We start from the raw sequence: 10802 nt of genomic DNA, 5'->3' as shown, positions 1-10802 counted from the left end.
TCCGCTCGGTCAAGCAACATCTTAAGTCGTGTCCATAACAATATATACATATATATATATATATATATATATATATATATATATATATATATATATATATACATACACACACACACACCAGCAAAGGTACCCGTCAATGACGAGGGTTCGTAGATGTCTCACCTGAAATGAGCAATTTCCTTTGGAGTGTGTATTGATAGAAATGGGAATTCATTGTAAATATTGAGTGAGCAAATGTTGCAATGGGTGCAGCTGGGAACCTCGACAACCTCGTTCCATTCTTTCAGCTAAGATTTCCAATCCATAGTTGTTCTACCTCCGAAGTACAACTCAGGAGTAAAGGTGATATGATGAAATTCTCAGCTGGGAAACGAGTTGAGGCATGTTTTGGGCCACCAGCCTGACGGAAGATCACCAAAGTTCTTGACATCCCAACCGACTACTTCCAGGCACCTGTCCCTCTTCACATCATTTCTTCAGCTCTGACCTTCCCTCTCTCTCGATAGTCACCATAGCTTTGCTTTGAGCAATTTCCCACAGCATTTCATTCTCGTTTCCCATTCGATGGTCCATAGATCAATAGTTTCAGTTTCACGTTTCAACACAGGTTCACTTTGAGATATCAGTTTAGATTCGTCATCGCAACTTGTAATGTGACGCGAATAGTGCACAGAAAAGGCTGTCAACACCGATTTTGGGAGGAAATATATTATAATTATCGAAGGGGTCTAAAGTTTTTTTGAGGTCATAAATGGGTCTAAAGTGTTTAAAGAACCAATTATCTTAAAAGGGCCAAATGCGGTCTAAAGTTGTCCAATGACGAAAGATAAAATGGGGTCAAAAGTGTCAAAATGGTCTTAAATTGGCCAAAGTGTCTTAAAAAGTCAATATGTCTGAAAAGTGTCAAAAGGTGTATATGGGTATGAAGGGGTCTAAAGGGTGTAAAGGTCTAAGCGGTGTAAAAGGTCTAAGGAGATGAAGGGGTGTAAAGGGTCTAACGGGATATAAACAGTGTAAAGGGTCGAAGGAGTGTGAGGGGTTTAAAGGGGTGTAAATGGTCAAAGGAGTCTCAGGGGTGTAAAGGGGCCAAGAAGTGTTAGGGGTCCAAAGGGTGTGTAAATGATCAAAGGGGTCTAAGGGGTGCAAATGGTCAAATAGTTATAAGGGGGTGTAAAGGGTCTTCAGGGATGCAAAGGGTCTGAGGAGTGTATGGGGTTTAAAAGAGTGTAAATGGTCCAAGGGGTGTAATGGCTGTAAAGGGTCGAAAGGGGTCTAAGAGGTGTAGAGGGTTGAACAGAATCTTTGGGGTTTAAAGGGTCTAAAAATTTTAAGGGGGTTAAAGCAACTAAGGGGGTGTAAAGGGGTCTAAGGGGTGTAAAGGGTTAAAATGAGTGACGGGTGTAAAGCGTTAAAAGGGGTCTAAAGATGTTCTAAGGGGTGTAAAGGGTCTAATGGGTGTAAAGGTTCAAAGGGGTCTGAAGGAGTGTAAAGGGTCTAAGCGGGTGTGAAGGATCAGAGGGGTATAAGGAGTGTAAAGTGTCTGGAGGGTTCTAAGGGGTGAAAAGGGACTAAAAGGGTATAAAAGGGTCTAAAATGGTCTAAAGTGTCTCAAGGAGTGAAGGTTTAGTAAAGACATCACCTCGGGTTCATAAATAAATTAACTCGGGAGTGCAACATGACAATAACGGGCCAAATGACCTCCTCATCACCGTCACGATATAAAACCCATTTTCACGTATATCGTGGTTAAAAATTTGATGGTCGAAAGTTTAGTTGTGATTCACCTTGGGAGCTCAAAGAAGTAAGATACCAATCAAAGCAAAGCAACAACTCACCTTGTGAGGATGAGGTAATCGTTGGAGATTCACCTGTATCAAGTGGTGGTTTGGAATTGGTGTCACGTGGGTCATATTTTGTACAAACTAGTTTTTAACATGAGAGTGAAGTTAGATGAGCAGTAAAATTACCTTTAAAATGATGTGTAGGTTGTGTTTGCACTATTTTCGGTTTTTGAACAATTAGTGCATTTGAGAGGTCACGTGACCCCTTCTTTGCCGAACTTACTGATCATGGTAACGTCTAAATTTAAGAGTTTTTTCTCACATATGATAACATATTTCATTATCGGAGCTCACCATGAAACTAATTATATCGATATCCGTATTTAAAATGCGATAAAAATTTGGCTTTTTATAAAGATTTGTATATGTGGATCGACCCTCGGAGATCATGGCGACAGGTGACGGCTCGGATGGTTTTATGTTCTGAATTGTGAGAAAATAACTGTTTTAAAACCCCTATTTATGTGCAGGCTGGTAAAAGATGTTGTCCTATAAAGTTTCATCCCGATTAACCTTGGGAGCTCAGAGGAGTAGGTTCACAAAGAAACAAACAAACAAACAAATGGACATTTCACTTTTGTATATAAAGTTATATACTGCACCTTTAAACCTCAACTGCACCTCTAAACCTAAACATTTTTGAACTAGAACGGGCACTCGGTAGAGCGCATACCTTCGCCGCAGCTACTTTTGTTGCCAAAATAAAAGACTACAAGATCTGTGTAGCAAAGCATTTTGGCATTAGTTTCATACAAATTGGACACAAATTGACCGCGCTATGGTAAAAAGACGATTTTGACCTTTTCATGACCTTGACCTTGACCTTTGACCCGATCGATTCCAAAATCTAATCAAATGGTTCCCGGATAATAACCTATCATCCCACCAAATTTCATGCGAATCGGTTGAATACTTTTTGAGTTATGCGAATAACATACACACACACACACACACACAGACATACAAATAAATACACAGCGATCAAAACATAACCTTCCGCTTTTGCGAAGGTAATAATACCAAAGTATGCTATTGGTACTTTTTTGGCCACATTTTTATAAAACCAAGTCACAAGAATGAAAACACAGAATGCATTCGGAAGAGTAGTTGGTCTTCCTGTTACCTGCCATGATCGGAAGTTTGTTATAACAGTGCAGGTAGCATTGTCCCACGGGCCTTGACCAGGAACACATTGTTGCAAATCATTTAAGGCATGAGCAACAGCATACGTAGCTATGTATGTGTTGTAGGTCACTCTCATATGAGACACGTCGGTGAATTGCGTCTCAACATCACGTAGATCTTCAAGGCCGGTGCAGGTTCTCAGTTTTGTTGAAATGTTCCAGGAACAGTTGAACATAATTTTCCATAAATCTAAAATAAATACATTTTCCAAACCACCCACATCACAGCAATCATTTTCAAATTTTGTTTGATTTGTTTTCCATATAATGGACTTGCTGTTATCTTCACTGAATGAAACACCATCATTCATATCGTTGTGGTCCATATTATTTGTATTTTCCCCATCACATTCAGTGTTTAATACAATATCATATGAAAATGTCCTGGTATTGGTACTTGGAATCATAGTAAGTTTTGTCAGATTTTTGTTTATTTCACGATTAACATTTAGGAAACTTGATCCAGATTTGCATTTACTTGTTGAACTTTCAGAATGAAAAATAGTTTTTTCGTGTTTTTGGCTCGAAGTTTCAAATCTATTCTGATAGATATCTTTGGTACATTTGTAAAGTGCATTTTTGAAGAATGGTCGGAGAGTGACAAGAAATTCATAAAAACCAGGAATTGAACCATGTCGGAGAGCAAAACCAATGGTCCCTTGAAATATGTGAGCAAGTCGTTCAGAAGTGTATTCTTTGAAAGTTGCCCAATCTTCACTTGCAATCCATATCTTTCCTGTAATGTTTCTTTTCCAAAGTTCCTCAACAAATGGACTGAATCTCCTTTCTGCACTAAAAACAACAATCACTGATACTTTGGTTCTTTGAACAATTTCACCTGCAGTGAAAGAGAAAGTCTTTTCCTGAAGAATATCTAGATGGTATTCATAGAATATTTACACTGCACAGTCAACTAGGTGCGAGCCAACGTTTTCTGTTTTTAAAGGTTTTTTTGAAGGTTTCGATCTAATATGGCTGCCAGACCACGTGACCTCCTCTCCCCCCACTCCGCATGACCCAATCGTTTTAATGCCATGAACAAACTTTGGTACATCATGGGTGGGGAAGATTGTGGTCAAGTTTCATCGAAATTGTGTGTGGAGTTTCTGAGAAAAAAAAGCAAATACCTATTTTGGGGGGGGGGGGGGGGGCAAACCCCTTCCCTTTGATCCTGATTTCATTTTTTTTATACAGGGAGAAAACATTGGTACGTCATCGGTGATGCACGGAATGCTGTGGTCAAGTTTCATTAGAATAATTATTGATGTGGTCTTGATTATTCATGATGTAAAATTATTGATGTCCATCAATAATTATTATTGATGTGTAAAACACACAATTATTGTGTGTGTGGTTTATGAAAAGAAAGCAAATACATATTGTCACGTTCTTGGTGATGACCGATACGAGCTTTAACTCCGAGGCATTTTTCAAATTTGGCCTGTTTATCTTTCCACGCGCACGTGAAGTTTTGAAGTCTTACCTGATCGGACGGCCGACACTGGGTTAATCCGAACCCACAAACACAAATATGGGACAAGTAAAATCCGCATTACAAGAATGAAATCTAAAAATAAAGGATTTAATGAAAACAAATGCAAGAGACAAAAATGAAAGGTGAGGTAAAAACTATAATTCCTACGTCTCAACTCAGACTCGAATACAAACAAGGGGAAAGATTGAATAAAAAGAAATGATGTTCCTGCCGGCCGGCACTTAACTCTGGTATCAACGAGGGGGGTTGGCATTGGTCACCTCCAAACCACCACGCGACGCGGGAAGCGCACCAACAAATGGTGCCAAAAACGCCCAGGCGTGAACAAGCAGCCAACCGGCCCTTCCTAGTTTCCACCGCCAAGCGAGACGCGGCTCTCAGCGCACCCGAGACAACAGTGCCCATTCGAGCCGAGAGCCATAATGAGAGAAAATGCGACTGCCTTCAACGAATGCCAGCACCAGAAGAGACCAATATGGCGAGACGGCTTCTTTTTGCACTCCTAGCTCTCGAATGTTCCACCGCTGATGTCACACTCTGTCAATCATCGACGTACCATTACATCAGTCCATTGCCATGACCAATCGTCATCTTCAGGGCGGCACTTCACGGTCTTGCTTGATGCCCAACGATGAAGGTTGAGGCGTGGCCTCCCCATCACGAGTCATCGGGGGGCAGAGTATAATCTCTGTTCTGGAATGTTTGGATGACGTTGGGGTTTACTTAACGATTGGCAAATGTGCTGGGTTTCTGGCGGGCTTTCATGGCTGTTGTAATGGCGGCCCTTTTTGATGAAATAAAAACGAAGGGAAAAATCACAGGGGCAATTACACACTGGGGTTTATTAATCTTATTCCCCAGAACTAGTTTACACAAAAGCCATGCACGACATATGGCGACCTGAACATTTACCCTGCTTATGCACATCGAGATGGCTTCTTCTTCTTCGCAACACACGGTCGAAACTAAAACCTACACTTTAAGAACTTTCCTAAGGTATTTCATGCCTAACCCCACAAACGTAACGTATTTAATTTAATTACGTATTTTTGTATTATTTTTGGGGGCAACCACAAACGTATTTTTGGGGGAAACCCCATCTGTAAACTCCCTTGGGGCCTGATTTTTTTTAATGCCTTGAATAAACCTTGGTGCATCAAGGGTGGTGAAGCTTGTGGTCAAGTATCATCGAAATTGTGTGTGTAGTTTCAGAGGGAAAAGCAAATTCCTATTTGGGGGGGATCAAACCTGGACCCACTTTGACCCCCGTAGACTCCCTTAGACTTTGATTTTCTTATTGTCTTGAACAAACTTTGGTACATCACAGGTGATGAAAGGTTGTGGTCAGATTTCATCGAAATAGTGTGTGTGGTTTCAGAGGAATAAGCAAATTCCTATTTTGATGGGGGGTGGGGGTGGGGGCTCAAACCTGGATTCACTTTGATCCCCGGTAGAACCGCTTAGATCCTGATTTTTTGTTAATGCCGTAAACAAACTTCACAACATACCAAATATCATTTGTGCCAAGTTTCATCACAATCCCATCAGTGGTTTCGGAGAAGAAGTTACAAGTGTTTATGGACTGATGGACGGATGACGCGGCATCGCATAAGTTCCCCAGAACTATGTTCTAGGTGAGCTCAAAATGAATTTTAAAAATGCAGACACATACGTACGTATGTAACACGTACACACTCAACCAATTGCCTAACCGTGATTTTCGCGAGCGCAGGGTGATGACACGAGTTCCATGATAAGGAATGTCACAGCAGGAGGAGGCCTGTCGGCCCATAAAAGCCTGGATAATGATTGCCAACCTATGGTTGCTTGTATGTGCTTTTGTTGCTAAAAAGGTTTGCTATCCTTTTTTAAATTCCGAGCATCAAGCGAAGACACCGCACGTACCAGTCTTAAAGATTTTTTATGATTCGGGAAAAATTCAAACTGAGCAAAACCCAGACTCAGAGTGGAAGCTCAAAATGTTGTGTCCTCAATCCGGCATTAATTTGAGGTATAATATGTCAACAAAATTTTGCATTTGCAGGAAACAGCAGTAGAATGAAAATGGTACTGCTGGCTAGTTTGTGAAAAAGTGCAGGCTCATACATTCAAACAATCTAAAAATTCAGACAACTGAACCAGCTCAGCCAACACATTTTAGCACTTTCTTATCCTATAAAAATGCTGACTTTCATCCTGTAAAAAAAAAATCAGGTGTTTTTCAGGCTAAAAATGGCCATTTTCAAAGATGTGTCAAATTCCATTATGTACCATGGCTCAGATACAAATAAAATCCACACTTTTAGGCATAAAATGGACTTGGACACTTATTAACTTCTATTTTAGCCCGTTTTGGCTGAGAAATTCTCATTGGTAGGGTAACTGTGGTGATTTTTTTGGATGGATGGCCAGATTTTAAGCAGGGGTCAAATTTTGTGACCTTTTCACCTATAGTGACCTAGTTAATTAGCATATTTGCAAATAATAGATATTTATATGTAGAACACAAAATTTCCAACATTTTGAGTGGTTACTTGTAGCAATTGGACCATTAGTTCGAACGATATTGCAATTTATATTTCCCCGACCCCATAATTTCGGGTGTCGGATCGGGCCCTGTCCTCCATCTTTAAGAGGTGATCACTAGCACTAAGCTAGCGTTCCAAGCTTGGCTTCAAAGTTATTTTTCATCTATGGGTATATGCCTTTCAAGAAAATACAGTGAGATTTCGCCACCCCAGGTGGTACGTATATCTGGTCAGGCTCATGTACTATTTATATGCAACTGTTACTTTATATGCTAAACCTTGCTTTTCGCAACAACCATATGTCCGATTGAGACAAAACTTTCAGGGTAGGAGTGACAACGATGCAGAAGGTTTTTTATGATAATTTTGACGTCATAATTCACGTGATATGGCAGCCAAGTAGTGTAATAATGTTGGTTCTGGGACACCGCAAATCCTCATTCACTTACATGTTAAATTTTCCCCTCCCTCATTGCCCCTAAACACCTCTATTTCTCCCACCCTCATCTTTATGAACCTTTTGTCTGTAGTACCTATCCTTAATGTTGTTCATTAGACCACTCAAACACTACAAATATTTGTTTTCTCTTATAGACCTATCATCCTTCTTCTACATATCATCTGGCAGATTAATCTTTGACCCACTCAAACATTGACCCATTCACTTCCATATTAATTTTTCCCCTCCCTCATTGCCCCTAAACACCTCTATTTCTCTCACCCTGTTCTTTACGAACCTTCTAACCTTTTGACATGTTATCCTTATTCATTAGACCACTTAAACAATGGTCCTTCTGTGTGAACCTGTGATCCTTCTGACCTTATGGACCTTTTAACCTTTTACTCTTAATATCATCTGGTGAATCATCTTTGACCCACTCAAACAACGACCCTACAAATATTTGTTTATGCGTGAGAAATAATTTAATTCTCCTACAACTTCCATCACCATACTCAAACCTTTTTAAAATTAATTATTCGCTTTTGAGAAATGACGTTGTTTCACTGACTTGGATAACTTCCCAGAAAGTTTTCATTGTTTCGTTTCCTGTTTTCACACACGCCTTGAGATTCCTCGAAATGCTGTCAGCCAGTTCTCTTCCCTGAATACATTTTACATTATAAAAAGCCGTATTCAGTTCAATTTTAAACATTGTGAATCGACGAAGATGAACGACAACTTGTCTTATTCCAGTGATGAAGAATACTCACAAGGGTAAGTTTGAACTGTTTGAACATTCAGAATTGAACTGTTGGTGAGAGCTTTGTATGTGATTAATTTAAATTTATATGACATGATATATATTTTTTATTACAGCAATTCAGGTTTTGAAAATGACCTGGTCTTGGCAGAAAATGAAGTTTTTCCGAAAGAGATTTACAACGAGGCGAATGAGCATTTAAACCATTTGCCTGTTTCACCATTCTTGGAAGATTCATATGCAAGGTAAGATACTAAATATTAATACATTTGTGTTAAACGACGCTGCCTTAGTGTGTGTGTGTGTGTGTTCGTGTGTGTATGTGTTTGTGTGTGTGCGTGTGTGTGATGTTTTGTCAAGCTTACTTCAGCATAGTAATTTCTCCTTATTTTGTTTGCAGCCTCGAAGACCAAAGCTTGGAGTGGGACGATTTTGGACTCCATAGGAATGGCAGCCTCGAAGACCAAAGCTTGGAGTGGGACGATTTTGGACTCCATAGGAATGGTTATTTCCTGTCATCCTGTGATATCCTTAATTTTCATCTCGACGATCTGGACGCTAAGCTTGATTTTGTGGAGGTAAGCATGTGTGTGTCAATGTGTGGGTACACCGTTTCGAATAGGTACACCATATCCCTGCGCATTGTGGGAGGTGATTCAGGGTATATCATTCATTTATTTCTCTCCTTGTTTTACCCCTCTTGCCTTTGACAGAAAGAGATTCCAAACGTGAAGATATCTGCTGCTGTTGAAACTACCTTTGACTTATGTTTGGAAGAGATTGATGATTTGTGCTGGGAAGAAGTTAAATGTGTAATACCTCAAGAAAAATGTCTTAAAAATATAAAGATTTTGTTTAAAATATTATTTATATATATATGCTTTGTCCAGAATTATTTAATTATTAATTACAAGAAAATAATAAAGGTTAGAAGGGAGGGTGCGTTCCCCCACCCTTGATTTCCCCCCATCCCACCCCTCCCCTCCCCTTGTGTGTGTGGGGAAGGTGGGGGTGGGATGAGGGGGGATCAAGGGTGGGGGAATGCACGGGGGGTGGGGGGTGATGGGTGTGGGCGGGGTCTGTGTGGGCGGGGTCTGTGTGGGCGGGGTCGGTGTGGGCGTGGCTTATGATATTTTTTTTTTATTTTTTTTTTATTACCACGAATTAAATTAACTAATCTGGGTGGGGTGAATAGAAATGTTGTTTAATGAATTATTAGCTTTGTTTTTTGTAATTCTTGCAAGTAAAATGAACCCAAGATTTCCTCTCCATTTAAATCATATAATTTGTAGGTCCAAGGGACTGTATCCATTACATCAATGATTTTAAATAATTCATTAGTCCATTTTTGTGTATAACCTTTCTCAAAATGGCTTTTCCATTTGTATATCCTTACAATATCACCAACTTTGAACTTGGGCTTTCTCAAATTAATCTCCTTTTCATATTCTAATTTTGTAAATGTTTCTGATGGTTTTGATTTTGTTGATGAATGAACTGTATTATTGTAATTATCTACAATATCCTGAATTAAATACACCCATTTTTGAGAACCGAGTTGTGTGAATTTTTTATATAATTTCTCTTTCAAAGTACGATTAAAACGCTCAATAACAACTGCCTTTCCTTCATTAAAGGTGCTGTATAATTTAATACCCTTCCCCTTAAGAAATTTCATGAATATTTTGTTGTAGAACTCTGTTCCCTCATCGGTCCACAGTTTCTTTGGTTTTCTTTTATCCCTATCAAATATTAGCTTAAAGGCTAACATTAAAGTATCACCCCTTTTATTTTTTAAAGGGACAACCCAGGCAAATCTACTCCTCAAATCAATAACGGTTAAAGCATACCTGTATCCCTTATCATTATTTAGTTCGATTTAATCAGCGGACCATATGTGGTCAGTGTATTTAGAATAAACTTTCCTTCTTTTAAACTTTGTGATTATAGGTTTATGTAATTCATTAGCCAAAAGCTCCTCAGTCTTGATAACATCATTGGAGTTTAATAGTTTTTTGGGAAATAACCAAGACCAAGTTTCAATTTAACACTTATCATTTTTTTCACAATAAACCTATCAACTTTCTCTCTCAATGTCGGATTTCGTATCAAAGACAAATTATACAACATTTCTCTGTCTGCTTCATGTTTTTCATCCAATGTGGTGGTATCCCCATAAGCAATATCATGCTTCATACACACTTCATCAACCCTATTTTTTGGTCTGGACCAAGGTTTAGGATTGTCAGTCTCATCTAATCTTTTATCCAAGTTTGTTCCTGGACCACAGAAAGAATACCCTGGAAGGTGTAATTCCCCTGGAATTCCAGTTGTTGTAAATTTACTTCCTGACAGAAACTTTTGTATATCTCCTCCTCTTTTAGGTGAGATGAATTGACACTTTTTAGAGCCACACACTTGACATATTCCTTTTTGATAAACTCTATTATTTTTAGCTTTAACATAAGAGATATTTTTAGATTTAGTTTTCTTTTTACATTTGAGACAATAACTCATATTTATTTATCAGAAAAATTCCGACAGAGTATCAA

General features: G+C 39.0%; 1 long non-coding RNA gene across 1 annotated transcript; it reads left to right on the top strand.

Annotated features, from left to right (window-relative positions):
• Positions 1-7993: 7993 nt before the first annotated feature.
• Positions 7994-9226, top strand: LOC137427459 (uncharacterized). The gene is made up of 4 exons (XR_013622931.1): positions 7994-8264; positions 8367-8495; positions 8705-8828; positions 8964-9226. It is a non-coding gene; the product is annotated as an uncharacterized LOC137427459 (long non-coding RNA).
• The last annotated feature ends 1576 nt before the right edge of the window (positions 9227-10802 follow it).

Source organism: Myxine glutinosa, chromosome 3, assembly GCF_964187855.1.
Source record: "Myxine glutinosa chromosome 3, kmMyxGlut1.1, whole genome shotgun sequence".
Classification (NCBI taxonomy): Eukaryota; Metazoa; Chordata; class Myxini; order Myxiniformes; family Myxinidae; genus Myxine; species Myxine glutinosa.
Note: the sequence above shows the minus strand (reverse complement) of the source record. Positions and strands in the feature narration are given on the sequence as shown.